Here is a 17206-nt window from a genome sequence, read left to right as displayed (position 1 = left end):
TCAAACAATCTCACATTTTATTTGAATTTGTGATAATGTGTGGCATTTGCAGCTTACAACTAAATACAGAACAATCTAAACAATACTATATATCAAACATTCTCACATTTTATTTGAATTTGTGGTAATGTGTGGTGTTTGCAACTCACATCTAAATACTTGTAGGCGTAGGGGGCGGGGCACCATACATAATGTGATAAGCACATTATACATATGAGACATGGTTTAGTTTGTGAAGATCTAGCTAGAGCTTGAAATGTACTATGATTTGAAATCAACATAAAGTGGATTCAAAAAACCGAGTTCAAGTTCATATAGGACACATAGTTCATATGTAACTCGACACTAATCATGTGGTGTGCTGTGAAGATAATACACAAACGATGTTTTTTTACCAAAGAACAGTAGGGTAAATCCCCTACTGTGAGTCATTTTCATTTATAAAGAGAGTATGCAAATTACATAATCAATTGGTTGTTGGGGGGACAACCAAGAAGATACAATCTAGGGGGAGGAAAGTAAGGAAATTATTGAAAAATTAAATATTGTCTATCCATGAAGACATGCCCTCTTTTAGAGTGGGTTTAGCCCTGAGCATGGTCATTTTGAAATATCTGACAAAGTCAATCTTGCAATCATTTATTGAGCAAGGTATCCCTTCAAAGATCATCCCATTCCTTTGGTTCCATATGCTCCAGCAACCAAGAATCATGATTTCCATGAAGTGGTCAATTTTATATCTGTGTTTAGCATCAATAATCATATTGTTGATCTCCATATCCGAATTCCATTCAAATCCAATGTTTCACCAGAAACCTTGACTGAATGGACAAGTGAATAGAAGATGAGTCATGTCTTCATAGTCTTCATTGTTGCATAGAACACATACAGTGGAATCCAGGTGCATGCCTTTTCTGGTCAAAAGATCACAAGTATTTATTCTGTCATTTAGCATGAGCCAACAGAAAAATTTATGTCTTGGAAGACACCATGATTTCCATATCCATTTAAATGTGTCAGCTGCATCTTCACCATTCATAAGGTATCCATAGATCTTGTTTGTAATGTTCTTATTGTTACCCCAGTTGAAGGTCCATGTGTCCTTATCATCTGAGTTTCTGATATTGTTTAGTTCTCCTGATAGTAAGTGCAATTGTTGATGGGCTTGAATGGAGAGTGGAAGTTGGAACAGACTGTAAAGGTTATCCAGTTTCTTGGCTTCTTTGATTGATATGCTTTCCTTTTGGGTAAAAGAGTGAAGCTCGGGGTATTTAGTTTTCCTAATATCACCATTCCATATGTCATCCCATAGCAGATTAGTGCAACCAGATTTGATGTGAAAAGTAGTCATTTCCTTGAAAAAGTCATACATTTTCATGCAATCTATCCACCAAAAGGATCCTTTGCTCCTATTGTAATGAGGGACCTCATTGTTGTGGTAGTGAGCTTCCCAGATTAATTTTACCCATGGGACATCCACTTTGTTATAGAACTTGAACAAGTGTTATGAGAAGAGCTTTATTTTGTTCTCTAAGATTCAAAACCCCTAGTCCTCCTTGCTGTTTGGGTTTACATATCATCTCCCAGCTGGCCAGGCATTTACCACCTTTATTGATTTCATTTCCATACCAGAGGAAATTTCTGCTTGATTTATGCACATGGTCCAGAATGGTGACATGAACTTTAAGAGAACACATGGCAAATATAGGCATTGAAGCAACAACAGAGTTGACATAAGTGAGTCTCCCAGAATGGTTCATGAACCTGGCAACCCCTGATAATCTCTTATCAATTCTAGATATAACTGGGATGAGGTCATGAATAGAGGGTTTGGTGGTGCCCATAGGTAGCCCAAGATAGGTGAATGGAAGGCTTTCAACTTTACAACCAAAAGAGTTTGCAAGATTGTTGATTGATTGTTGATCCATATTTATTGGAATCATGGATGATTTGCTGTAATTAACAAATAGCCCAGTGGACATACTGAATAGATTAAGCAGGTATTTGAGATGGCTGAGTTGCTCTTCATTAGTAGGCATGATCAATAAAGTATCATCGGCATATTGAATAATAGGGTAGTCAAGGCCATATGCCTGATTTGTGGGGAGAGTGATTTCACCATTTGCCCAAGCAGCATTAATAATAGACTGAAGAAGATCAGCAGCAATGATATATAGAAGTGGAGAGTGAGGATCTCCTTGTCTGACTCCTCTTTTACATATAATTTTTTCCCAGCAACACCATTTAACAGGACAGATGTTGATGCAGTATTGAGTATATTGGTTACCCAATTTATCCATCTTGGACCAAATCCCTTAGCTTTCAACATGGCAATAATTGCATTGTATTCAATCTTGTCAAAAGCTTTCTCAAAATCAAGTTTGAGTATGATGATAGGTTTTCTAGACTGATGGCATAGATGAATGTATTCAAATGCAAATCCCAAGCAGTCCTGGATATTTCTCCCTTTTATGAAACCATATTGATTCTGATGAATGACAGAGGTAATGATTTTCTGAGCTCTATTGGCCATTAGTTTTTGTGATGATTTTGAGAGGAAGGCTGACCAAGGAAATGGGTCTGAAATCATTCATGTCAATAGGGTTTGTAATCTTTGGGATGAGAGTAATAAAAGCAGTATTAATGCTCTGAATATCAATGTTCCCTTCAAAAAAATCCCAGATCATAGTGTAAATATCTTGTTTGATGATATCCCAACATTTCTTCAGAAATAAGCCATTAAACCCATCAGGTCCTAGTGCTCTGTCAGAGTGGATGTCTTTAATAACTTGGTTAATTTCATCCATGGAAAAAGGGGCCTCAAGTTCAGATAGATCTTTAGGCTGAATAAGTTCCTCAAGGTTGAATAACATAGGGGGGTTGATAGCTTTTCCCAATCTATCTTTGTATGATTTCCAAATAATGGCAGCCTTGTGATCATGATTTTTAAAAGGAGTCCCATCTTCATCTTGTAGAGAAGTTATGAAATTCTTCCTGTAGCTTTGGGTAGCCATGGCATGAAAAAATTCAGTATTTTCATCATCAAGCTGAATACTCCTCATCTTAAACCTGGATTTCCAATATAATCTTTAGACTTCCAATAACTTGGCTATGTGATTCTTGATAATAGTTTTGAAGTTTGCTTCAATAGTGCTCAGATTCCTTTGATCCTCAATGCCATAAATCATAGATAGAACATAGTTACAAGCAGAACTATTAGTGTTAAGTTTTGATGGATTTTTGCTCCATTTCTTTAAACCCATTCTGAGACATTTGAACCTGGCAGCAGTATCCTTGGCAGAGTTCGTCAATTGTTGATTTCTATTCCAACATTGAATAACAGTCTCATAGAACCCATCAAATTCAAGCCAATAATTTTCAAATCTGAATATAGTGGATTTTGGAATATCACTGCCTATTTGAATGTGAATAGGAATATGATCTGATGTGACTCTAGCAAGTGGGTGTGCTAAAGTATTTGGGAATGTCAGGGTCCAGTTGGCAGAAGTAAAAATCCAGTCAAGCTTTTCCAGTAGTGGAGAGTCCTGCATGTTAGACCATGTGAAATTCCTACCCTTGATGGGTATTTCCACAAGATCCTGTTGTTGGAGTAGGCTGTTAAATATAAGCATATTATTGGTGTATCCTCCTGGTCTGTTTCTGTCAAGTGGGCTCCTTATTAGATTGAAATCACCCATTAAAATCCAACGATCCATCTGAGAGGCATCTATATTGCTCAACCAATCAAAAAATTCAGTTCTGTCATCATTGTGGCAGGGTCCATAAATATTGCTGATGTAGAAAATGTTCCCATATAGATTGCATGATAATCTCACAGTGATTTGGTATGTATTTTGGCTGACAACAGATCCTGTAAAGAGACTGCCATTCCATATAGTAATAATCCCTCCTGATAGGCCAACAAAGGCAGTATATGCAAATTGGTTGTATCTTCTAGGTGAAAATTTTCTAAGGTAAGCTTGGTCAAAATAATCTCTCTTAGTTTCTTGCAAGCGAATAATGCCACAGTTGCTTTCTTCAATTTTTGCTCTAACATAATCCCATCTAATCTGGGAATTTATCCCTCTGACATTCCAATTTAGTATGTTCCAGTTTCTACTCATTGATCAAATTAGTAGGACAGTGATTATCTTGGACAGACGATGGTTTAACTTGACAATAATGACGATTGTAGATCTTATTAAAACAGAGAAACGAATTCAAATGCTTTGACTTCACAACAATTATTATTGTAGATCTTATTAAAATAGAGAAACGAATTCAAATTTAGTTCATATTGAAGCAGTAGTATATACGTTTGGAATGCACTAAAACGTTCATTTGAGTACTAGGTTGCATGCATTATACACGTAGCGAAATATTTTAATTGAACATAACATGAATTTAAAGTTCTGAATGACATTTGTAGTGCGAATTGATTTGGTACAGTACACGTTAGTCTTGTCCGGAAATTTCAACCCGTGCCTTGTTAGCCCGAAATTTTTAAGATTATCATTGTCTCGTGTTGCTCCGACAACTCCCTCCATCTCAACCCGCGCCTTGCTATTCCAAAATTACAACGCACGCAAAAACTCCCACCTCCTGTGAAATCCCGACATGCGAAATGCCCGTGATACCCCTGAACCGAAAGAACCGCCTCAAATCGGTGGGGTTACTTTCATAACTTACCCCACATTTCAGACAAGCGTGTCCCTAAGCCATGGTTCCCCCACTCCCATCCCATCCGCCCACCCATTCGTACACCGAGGCTGCAAAACCTGCGAAGCCCCACACCCTCCTTCGTCCGCCACCTAACCGGAGCCTCTTCCTCAATGACATCGTCCATAGCAACACCTCGACGTCCCTCATCCACCGTACAGGATGAGGATCTGTCGTCGATCTGGTCGTCCCACTGGTTCAGCCACCCCATCCTCCACCTCCAAGGAGCTGCCCCGACGTTCCCCTCGTCTTTTGCGCCACCTCCATTCCCACACCGCCGTCTTCACCTGCACCACTGGAAGAGCATCATCATCACCGTTTCCTTAGATGAAGTTGCGGCCTAATCGGCGCCACCAAAGAGTTTGTACACTAATCGCCGCATTTTCTTCTTGATTCGTTCTCACGGTGCTGCTGGTGCTCGGTCCCGAGCCAACATGGCGCGGCTTCATCCACGGCAGCGTCGCCGGCCACTTCCTCCAAGGCGTCGCTCCCTCGGCGGCGACGTCCACATCAGTAGGAGCTACTGCTGCTTTAGCTCTCGCTTGCGCTGCTGCGCTGCTCTTGCTCTCGGTCCCCTGCATGGACTGCTCTTGCTCTTGCTCTTGCTCGCTACTGCTCTCGCTCTTGCTCGCGATGCTGCTCCAATTTAGCTACACTTCAGTCGACTGAATCGACTTTTGGGTCAGTCGATTTTCAGGGGGTGGGGGGCTCACCGGAGTTAAGGAAGAACCAGCCGCAGCGGGGAGGGGGGCTCGCCAGAGAGGTACCCCACTATCTATCTTAGGCTTCAGGGTGGGGGCGGTGGTCGCCGGCGGTGGTGGGGAGGTGGCGTGGGGATCGCTGGAGAAAAAGCTCGGCACGGGGGGCCTACAGGGATGGCCGGGGCGGCGGCGGACCGGCGGTGGGGAGTGTTTTTGGGGCGGGCGGGGCGGCGCACCGCCGGCCGCAGGCGGCTGTTTGGCCAGTGGTGGCTGGCGGCTCAGGGGGGTGGAGGTTGAAGATGAACTGCAGGCCCTTGATTTCGTATCCAACGGCTGCAAAATCGACTAACCAGAGATGAAAAAGTCAGTCGACTGACTTGTAGCCTCACCTCTAGTGCATTCAGTTTCGACTGTAAAGTTCAATTTCGACAGTTAAGTTCAGTTTCGACAGTTAAATTCAGTTTCGACAGTTAAGTTCAGAGATGAGCGGTTGATATATACATCTAGCAATTTGTGGTTATGTATTTTACGTCATCTATTGGAGATGCTATTAGAATTCCACTCAGGTTAATGTTGTCTCTCTTGTCCTGTTTCAGCCGCGGCATCGTACAACTCACCGGAGCTGCTCCAACGACGAAACCATCCATCACAGTCGAGCAGTACCTTGGGCTCCATCTCCAGATGCCTAAGACCTTCTTCCCCTCCTCCGACAGCCAAGTCAGCCGGAGCATCCTCACCGGCCAACCCAATCATGCCGAGATCGACATGGCTTCGCCAAAGAGGTTGTACACTTCTTGTGGTTTGACTTAATCTCACCATGCTTCTTTGCATCCTGTGATCTTCCAATTCTTGTGAACCAAACACATAGATTGGCAGAAATCACGTGTTTTTAAATTCTCTGTTTTGCACGTGCATTCCTATCCTATTCCTGGCTATTTCCTATCCCTGCATTGTTAGAATCCTCAAATTCAAACAAGACCTTACACAATTACTTCTATTATAGATATGTGTCAAAGAAAACCTTGTGTGGTTTGTCCTGCTCCTGCGGTGCTGTGTTCCACCCCAGCTCAGCTGCTCCAACGACGGAAGGGTTCACCACAACAGGGATCCGCTCTCCAGACTGTCTTTCTATGCCTCAGATCTTCTTCCCCACCGCCGGCAGACACGGCAACTGCATTACCATCATCAACTGAGCAGATGACCTTGAGGACTACACGGGTCCGCAAGAGAGGTCGCACTCTTCCGTGTCTGCTTATGTTATGCATCTCTTAATATGATGACATGCTACTTTATCGTCGTGTTCACCTTTAGACTCCGACTCAGGTCCAAACTTATGCTGAAACTTGAGTTTTTAAATGGTTGTGGGGTACATATTGGGGCAGCAATCAGTACTATTTGTCTACTATCTGGTTAATCTCGGGTGTCTACTATGAGTTTCATGTTGGGTGCAAACAAACATTAAAGGAGCCATTATCTGTAATTTTTTAACTAAAGCTATTATCTGCCTGCTATCATTGGTTTTGGGTCTATCCATAGTTTGCTACCTTCACTCTGGATTTGTGCATGTACTCCTTACATAATCTGACTATGTTTTATTCCTATGCATGTCAGTTATTGTACACAATGGAACTGAACATGTAGAGCAAAAGAGACGAGCCTTGCGTGGCAATAAAATCTCATGCAAACGTCGCTCCATGGTGAGCGCAAAGGCAGCCCCCTCCACCCATTTCGGATCATAATCAAGAGGAAGATAACTGTTCTGAGGGGGATTCAGAAGCAAAAGACCACTCCTACTTACCCCATGAGGTCTTCGCTCTAACTTGGCATGATGATGTTGGTAATATCATGCATATGGTGCCTTGCATTGCTTAGTGTATACATCAAAGATGTCATCTGCTTAGTTTAGACATGCTTTGTGTCAATGCCATCTGTTTAGTTTCTTTATTGTATATGTGAATCATGCAATGCCATCTTGTTTAGCCAGGCATCATAAATGTGAATTTTTCAATGCCATCTTGTTTAGCCAGGCATCATATATGTGAATTTTGCAATGCCACCCTGGTTAGCCAGTCATCTTATATGTGAATTATATCATGACATCATTTTTTATTACATGTTAAATTTGTTAACAATTTTAGTACATTCAATTACTCTTCCTGTGCATCAGCCATTCGGCACGGTCATGGAAAAATCTGGAGTGGAAACAAGGTCTTCAGAGCTGACAATGCTATCTGACGAAGTGCATGTCTTGCTAGTTACAGATAGCTCCTTAGAGGAGGATTCATAAACAGATGACCAGTCCTATTCCCCCTCCCCCCCGAGGTGCATGCTCTAACTTGGCAGGGTTATGTTGCTCATATCGTGCATATGGTATCTTGCATTGCTATGTCATTTGCTTAGTTTAGACATGATTTGTGTGAATGCCACCTGTTTAGTGTCTAATTACCATATATGTGAATTATGCAATGCCATCTTTTTGCAAGACATTATATATGTGAATTATTCAATGCTATCTTGTTGCAAGGCATTATATATGTGAATTATGCAATGCCATGCTATTTAGCCAAGGGACATATCTGTGAATTATATCATTTCATCCTTTTTTTGTATTTATCATTGCTTTTTTTGACAATGTTTGTATATTCAACTGCTCTTCCTGTGCATCAGCCATTTGAATTGGTGATGGAGAAATCTGGAGTGAAAACAAGGTCTTCAGAGCAGACAATGCTACCTGGTGAAGCAGATATGTTGCTGGTTATAGATAGCTCTTCAGAGGAGGATTCAGAGGCAGATGACCAGTCCTATTATCCCCCTGAGGTGTATGCTCAAACTTGGCAGGGTTATATTACTCATATCATGCATATGTTGTATTGCAATGCTTAGTTTTTACATCATATACATGATATTGAATGCCATCTCCTTAGTTGACACATCATATATGCGATTGCCCTCTGCTCACTTCCTTAGTATATAAATCATATATTTCAATTATATCATGCCATGATGTTTACATAGACAGCATGTATGTGAATTATGGCATGCCAACCCATTTTCTAAAGACATAATATAGTTATATCATCTCATCCTGTTCACATAGTCATCATAATTTGAATTATGTCATTCTATCCGTGAATTATATCATGCCATCATGTTTCCATCGACGGCATGTTTGTGATTTATGGCATGCCAACCACGTTAATAGACACATCGTATAGTTATATCATGTCAACCTGTTTACATAGTAATCATATTTTGAAGTATGTCATTCTATCCTGTTTAGTTAGCCATCATACATGCGAAATTGTGTCATGCTATCCTGTTTAATTAGCCATCATATATTTGAAATTATGTCCTGCTATTCTGTTTGGTTAGACAACATAAATGTGAATTATTTCATGCCCTGTTTTCTTCCCTACTATCCATTGCACCTGTCTATCTTACAATGTCTGTACATTCAATTACTTTTCTAGTTTATCAGCCATTTAAATTGGAGGGGGTGATGGCAGTAACTGTGGGAGTAAAAACATGGTCTTTAGAAAAGACCATGCTACCTGTCGATGGAGATAGAACCACGATTGTACTTGCCCAAGAACCAGCCCCCACACATAACCTAGACTCACGCGGATTGTACCCCTACCTAGTTGGACAGAGAACCAGCTACACCCCTTCTAACCCCAACCCCAGCAGATAGTAACCCAGTTCCCGTTAACACAGCACCATCTCCACCATAGAGCACCCAAACATGAGCAGTTAGTAAGGCAACTGCAGTGCCCAAAGCACGAGGACCACCACTCCGAACCCCAAGTCATCGCTTAAAGCAGAAGAAGAATTGTTCTCAGGTCAGGTTCCGTAGCTATGGTTCATAATACTTTACTCTTGCATCACTGTATTTACTCATATCAACTAATTTCAAATTTGAAGGATGCAATTGAAACTCCAATGGCGCAACATGTATGTTTTAAACCTATTTCTTTAACGTGTTTGTTGTTGTAACTTGCTCTATGTTGATTTCAGTTTCAATTGAATAAACAGTTATGTTCTCATGCCATGCACATTACAAGTGTTGTTATTGTTGTGTAGTTTCCCACACTTATATTGTGTCTATGCTGCTTTGTCTTAAATAGATATGATTCGAACTGTATCTATCTCGATTTGGCAACATAAACTAGAATGATATAGACCATACAGTGACCATACTACATAGATATATGTTTGTTTCATGTTGTTATCCTTTCCACCTTACTACTGAACTGGTTTACCAAAATGAGTTTCATGTACTACATTGTAAACATGTGATGTGTTTGTTTGTTTCTCCTTTAGTTCGTGGATAAAATATTGGAGAATAGTACCCTGTTATGCAATGGTAAAGGAAGTAATGTAGATCAGGTTCAAGATAGTGAGACATCCTTGTTGTTCTCCAAGAAAGCTGATAAAAACTATATTGAAGACACCAAGACAACCCCAAAGTCAAGTCTTGATGTAGTGTTCGAATTACTGGCTACTACTGCTGCCACCAGCTCTTCGAACTCGCTGCCTGAATCAGTTCGGCTTCTTGAGTCTCAACTTCAAGTTGAAAGACATCTATCAGATGTTATGCGACAGGAAGCCGAAGGACTGAGGAAGTCCCTGCAGAATTCAGATGCATACTTTCTGGTGCAACATCAAGTGCTGGAGAATTTAAGCAGCAAACAAGAGAAAGTTAATAAGCTTGCTAAGCATCTTGCCAGCATTATGGGTACCTAGGATATTGTTTCTTGAGCTCTTCTGAAGTGGTTTTAGTTTTGGACTTGTTTTGCTGCGGCGTTTATATGCTGCTTTGTTCCCTATATTTGCACTTGTGGCGAACTTTGATGCCCAGTGGATGTAATATGTGTAATAGCCATGATAGCCTAGCGTAAGTTGCTTGCTTATTTATTTCCGTTGTCTTGTTTATTTGTTTTCTTGTAGTCAGTGCAGTTCTTTTTCCGCAGTTTGCTAGTGGCCACAATAACCTATTTTTTAAAACTTGGCCACATTAACAATGGGCTACATAGTTACTGTAGTTAACATGGGCCTCCTACGGGCCGTAGAAACAATGGGCCTTCTAAGGGCCGTAGAAACAATGGGCCTTCTATGAGGCATATACACAATGGGCCTTCTACGGGCCGTATGATCGGTTGGCCAAACATCGGCCAATAACAGACCACATTATGGTCGTAAATGGGCTAGAGTTGAAATCGTCCATTCATGGGCCGACTATAATGGGCCGTCGTTAATAGGACGTATTTGATGACGCTATGAAAACGGCCCATGTATTAACGGGCCACAAACGGGCCGATTGTAACCACGGGCTGTATTTGGCCCACAAGCAGAAAATGATAGTAACGGGCCGAAAGTAAACGAATGCTAGAAATGAGCCCAAGAATAAATGGGCCCTGAGAAGGCCGAAAGATAACATGGGATGGAAACGGCCCAACGGAATAATGGGTCGTTAATGGGTATAAAGTGATACATTGTTCATTACGCACCAGTTTACCACGTGGCGTTAATGGGCCGAAGGTTACTAAGGGCCTCATATGGGCCAAAAGACGTCATGGGCCATACATGGGCCGGAAGTTAAAACAGGCTGGAATTATATTGGACGGCCCAGATGATGCTACTAGGCCTAATTCGGATAGGTCTTAAACGGGCCTTGGGTTAGCGGGCTATAAATGGGCTATATGCGTACATGCCGTTAACAGGCTTGCCGTGGGCTGGCCCGCCACCTTTTAACCAAGTCAAATGGGCCAGCCTTTTCACAGGAATGGGCCTCTGTTGGGTTGTGCCACATGTTGACGTATCATAGGTGCTTTGGGTCCAATGAGTGGATGACATCTGTCCCAACGGTGAGCCGACACGTGTTTACTCCAACCAATGATGATTTTACACATGGAAAATCCCCATTGATCGGGGCTGTTAACGGGTTATCGGATCCAAAACCGGATCTGATAGCTTAACGGTGTTCCGTTACGGTGGATGCCACGTGTCGGTCACCCTTGACGAAAGCACTTCTGTGACGCGTGATTTATCATCATGGAAGAGGACACTTACGTGATGATAATTTTGGTAATGTCATGGAACACTTCTACGACAGCACATGTATGACTATCTTGATTCTGTCATAAATTTGTCATGGATGTACATGCATCACAGAAAACGTGACCTACCGTGACAAACACGTATCATCACGGAAGTGTATTTTTTTGTAGTGATGATAACAACATTTAACATGCTTAAAATTGTTGTTTGCATTAAATTGCTAAATTACATGTGGGGATTTATCGTAATTGTTGTTTGTTGTTTCTGGCCTAACATAAACTTCCCTAGATAGGTAGTTCAATTATGCTTCACCTCTTGCCATGTTAACCAACATTTAATAATGTTGAGTAGCTTTAATGAGAGCGAACTAAATAATTAAATGTGGTGTTTCATCAATAGGCAACTCGTTGCATTTTGAGCTCCACTTAATTTGTATTATTGCTTGTTGCACTTTGCCATGCCATGCTATTTAAACCGGACATGCATCATACTTGTTTATGCATCATGCCATGTTTATGCTTGTGTGTTTACCATGATGTTTGCTTCTTTCCGGTTGCGCTTCTCCTTGATAGTTCTGGTTACATTGCGACTGTGAGGATCCGTTTGACTATGTTGGTTCATCTTCTTCATGGATTCGGTCTTCTTCCTAGCGGGATTTCAGGCAAGATGACCATCACCTTGGATCTCACTACTATCTTTGCTATGCTAGTTGTCTCGATGCTATCGCTATGTCGCGCTACCCACCACTTGTTTATCAAGCCTCCCAATAGGCCATGAAATAGCCTCTAACCTTTTCACCCTCCCAGCAAACTGTTGTTTGGCTATGTTACCGCTTTGCTCAGCCCCTTTTATAGCGTTTCTAGTTGCAGGTTGTTCCATGTTGAGACATGGATATCATGGATTTCTTGGGATATCACAATATCTCTTATTTAATTAATGCATCTATATACTTGGTAAAGGGTGGAAGGCCGGCCTTTTGCCTGGTGTTTTGTTCCACTCTTGCCGCCCTAGTTTCTGTCATACCCGTGTTATGTTCCTTGATTTTGCGTCCCTAACACGATGAGGGTTTATGGCCCCCTCTTGACAGTTCTCTTTGAATAAAACTCTTCCAGCAAACCCCAACATTGGTTTTACCATTTGCCTAATAACAAATAAAACTTGCATAGGGACCGGCTAGCACCCGAGGACTTAATTAATCAAGCCCCCGGGCCAGTGCTCCTCATGAGTGTTGGTCCAAACTAGAGCCCCTTGCAACGCCGCCACAGGGAAACTCGAGGACTGGTTTTAGTTGTACGGACTGCTCATCCGGTCATGGCCTGAGACGAGATACATGCGGCTACTATCAGGGTGTCGGTATGCCGGGAGGTCTTGCTGGTTTTGTTTTACCATTGTCAAAATGTCTTGTGCATCGGGATTCCGAGTCTGATCGGAGGGTCTCGAGATGGAGGATTGTCTCCGTGGATCGTGTGCTTGTCATGGGCTAAGTTGGGACACCCCTGCAGGGTTTAAACTTTCGAGAGCCGTGCCCATGGTTATGTGGCAGATGGGAATTTGTTAATATTCGGTTGTAGTGAACTTGAAGTAAATTCAATTAAAATACACCAACAACATGCTAACTGTGAGCGTCTCTTTTCGAGTGAGTTTGAGAAGAGAACATGATGGGGTTTTGTTTGAATGTAAGTAGTTCAGGATCACTTCTTGATCATTACTAGTTTGCGACCGTTGCGTAGTTTCTCATCTTATTCTTGTGCTCATAAGTTAGCCACCATACAATGCTTAGTCGCTTTCTGGAACCTCACCACTTATCCATTCCATACCCATTAAGATTTGCTAGTCTTATTACCCATGGTGATGGGATTGCTGAGTCCTCGTGGCTCACATGTTACTACAACAACATTTGTAGGTACAGGTAATGCGATGACCCGACGTGAGAGCGATGCTTGATTGCTTTCGGAGTTCTTCTTTGATCAAGGGACAGGTTCCTGGTCGGGGAGCCTGGGATTAGCAGGGTGGATGTCGTTCTTCTTTTTCGTTTGATTTCATTCGTAGACGGATCCTGCTCTTCTGTATGATGATTGCTATGTATTGATGAATTGTTATATTCATGATGTAGCTTGTGGCGAGTGTAAGCCTCTATCTTGTATTCTCATCTATTCAGTACATGGTATGTTGTAATGATATCCACCTTGCTATGCGCTCAAAATGTGATTGTGCCTCAATCATGAATTCATCACGTGATTGGGATAGAATCGCATCTTGGGCGCTACAAGTTGGTATCAGAGCCTTACCGACCGCAGGAGCCCCCTTGATTGATCAAACCACTGTCGTTGTTGAGTCTAGAAGAAGAAAACTATTTTGAGTCTAGTTATATATCAGAGAGTAGGAATTATTTTTACTCCTTATCCCTTTCGTCGCTCTGGTGAGGACTCCTGGCGTAGGTGTTTTGACTTCACTCTCCTCTTTTGCACTCAAATTTTTTTAGGATGACACATGTATTGTTGGATCGTTGCGATATCATTGTGATGGGAATTCTGTCTTGGTGCCTCCTGGCATTTAGGGGTTGTGGCAGTGTCCCGGGGAGTTGATCTCCAAGGTGTTTTTGTCACGGTGCTTATCGTTTCAGTTCCGGAATACCAGAGTTCGCCAACATCAAAAGCGCTTCTATACTCTTTGTGGTGAGAGTAGTTTGACGACACCCAATACTGGGGACAACGATCAAATGTATTGCCACATCTAGTATATCGGATGTTTTCGAAGGTCTGAGGTACATGATTTCCGAGGTTTTCTTGGTTATGTGTTGATGGATGGATACAGTTGGAGTGTAGGATTTGTTAGTTGTGTGAGATATTTGTGCCTCCCGGTATCCCCAACACCAGATTGCATAAATAGAAAGTTTTGGGAGTTCTTAGGTGGGAATTTAAGTATCATGTAGGATATTTTTCCAACAGACACATGATACGATATGGGTTCTATCATATGTTTGTTTCCTGCTTATTCTGCAAGCCAAATCCTTTGTTTTGTTTTCAGTTGTGGTATTCGAGTTGCTTCGAAGTCAAGTGTTGATTCCATACCTTTTCCTAAGCATTGTTCTCATATTTCTGTGGGAGTACTAATCCTTTTGATCATGCGGAATGGTCATGCCAATTCTTTTCCAACTTATGTGCTTCTCTTCAAGCTAATTCAATCTTCTTCACCATGTTCAAGATCAATTCTCAGCTTTATCAACGGAGTTCATTCCATCCATCTGAAGTTGCCTTTGTTTTTCCCACCCACCCACCCCTTTTCCTTGTAGAGTCAGACATCTCAATCAAGTATCCGATTAATTCACGTGAAGCCTCTACATTCTTTTCCTTCAATATTCTTAATCGGTGATTTCTCGTGAAGATGCTCAGGACCTACAAGTTTTTTTTGCATTCTTCGTTCTTGTTTCTTCTTCGGTGGACTAAATTCAAGCCTTGTTGATCATATCCCTTTCCTCATTTCAAATGCTTTCCCATACCAGTGCATCTCTTAATCATTCACCTCTCGCTTTCCATTTTTTCTAGAGTGCTGAAGATATCTCGAAAGATTCGTGCTTCTATTCTAGATCCGTTCAAGCTATCTCCAGGTTGTTATCTCATTCAAGCCATTTAATTCAACCAGTGTAATCTCTCTTTCAAGCAACCATTTCAATGGTGTATCTTTGAGTGGGCCCTAACCCATAGGTCTTTTCCCAGGATCAAGGTTGTCAGAATCGCGATTTTGAATCGGATCAGAACCCCGATGGTAGGATCGCAAATCATAGAATCTTCACTATCAGAATCATAGAAGCGTAGATTCTATGAAGTAAAATCGTAGAATCAGAGGGGTTAGTTTGGGTCGTAAAGTCGTAGAATTGTATAATAGAATCGCGATTCTGACAACCTTGCCCAGGATCTTACCTGACTCTTCTGAATTTTTTAGAGTTATTCTCAAATTCATTTCAAAGTTTGACGCAAGAATGGATCTCCATCAGTCTTATGCCTTCTCCAAGACCGCTTTTAAATTATCTTCAACTTTGGCTCAACCTTTTATCTTTTCATTCATCCGGAGTGTCTCAACAATTTGGTAGTGTTCCTCCTCATCATTCTTAGCTTTGAAGACCAAAGAAGAGTTCCTCTTAAATCCTTACCCGTTCTTCCAAAGATGCGTAGTTCAAGCTTGATGCCATCCTCTCATAATTGTTTTCAATTGTGAGAATTCTTTTCACCCATCTGACACATTTTAGGGATTGCTTTCCTTTCTCGATCATCCGAAGGCCATTATTTCAGAAGATTTCTCGATTCTAAATTGATGTATCTTCATTCATTCTCCAATGCCTCTGGTGCATCATTCAAGTATTCCCTACTCACCTCATGGTCTCTTTGTTCTCTTGTATCTAAATTCTCTCAATTATATTCGTTCATTTTCCAATTCTTCCTGGTGATGCGTTCCTTTTCTTTGTTCATTCTTTTTAATCCTTACGGTGGTTCGTCTAACATTCCTCTTCCGTTGTTATCGTATCAATTCATTCGTCCATCCCAAATCCTACAGGTGGTTCATGGAAGACCTTCCCAAGTTTGCGCTATATCTCTCCTTAATCCTTTTTAATGAGAATAAGTAGTATGCAAAATCCATTGCTTGTCATCAATTTAATTTGATGAAGGATAAGCATATAATAAATCTTATTCTTATTTCCTCGAGGTGATTCAATTCTTTTCTTCAGGAGATTGTTCATGATGAGTAAATTCTCGATTACAAGTGATTCATCTTTCTTTCCGGAGTTGTTCATCATATCACATTCTTGGTTCGAGATGATTCATCTTTTCTTTTCGGAGTTCCAAGCTCTGTTAATTATCTTGTCGCGAAGCTCCATCTAAATCATTGCAAGGCTTCACCTTGTGTTTTCGACTTCTCTTTCTTTCTATCATCCTTTTATTACCAGAGTTCTTCATGGAGGCTCTACATGGTGGTTCGTCAAGGATTTCTTTCATTCTTCACTTGTTCTTCAAGATTTCTCTCGAAGTTATGATCTGCCAAGCTATACACTAAAATAAACATGGTGCTCAACACATGTCTTGTTTTGAGGAGTTCAATCATTCTTCATCTTGCATGCGAAGTGCACTTCTTCCTATCTCATCTTTTAAAGTGGTGTTATGTCATTCTTGATAATTTCCCTTTGTGTTTCATGATTCACAAGTTTTCAAGATTGACATGTTTAAATCCATCATTTTCTTTTTGTTCAAGAGATCTTTTCAACCAATCAATCTCTTTGTTGGAGTTATCTTGGGTTATATTTCACCTACAGCCTTCTCTAAGGAATGTTACTATTGTGGTGCTTATCTATGATCCAAGTTTTCTCCTGAATTGTCACCTCGATGGAAGGAGCTTTCTATCTTTTCTGGCTCTCAATCAAATCATTTGTTTCCATTGGTGTCAGAAGCTCACCTCATAATTTTGAGATGTCTCCATAAGACCACGAGGATCATATCCTTTCGTATTGATCTTCCAACAACTCCGTTCAATCCTTCTTTTAAGGATGCTCTCTCAAATTCATTTGAGGTAGAACATGTTGTTTTGTTCTCCGTTCTTTTCATTCCATTCTTTCATTTCTACCGGAGGCATTGTGATGTTGCTTTGTTCGTCCCATCATCTTGTTTTGCCAAGATCATGTCCTTCTCTTTGCATATCCATTTAACCGGAGAGTTGTGTCATCTCTTCAATTTCGTTTC

This window comes from Triticum aestivum, chromosome 2A (assembly GCF_018294505.1).
Source record: "Triticum aestivum cultivar Chinese Spring chromosome 2A, IWGSC CS RefSeq v2.1, whole genome shotgun sequence".
Classification (NCBI taxonomy): Eukaryota; Viridiplantae; Streptophyta; class Magnoliopsida; order Poales; family Poaceae; genus Triticum; species Triticum aestivum.
The sequence above is the reverse complement of the archived record's forward strand: the minus strand, read 5'-3'. Positions refer to the sequence as shown.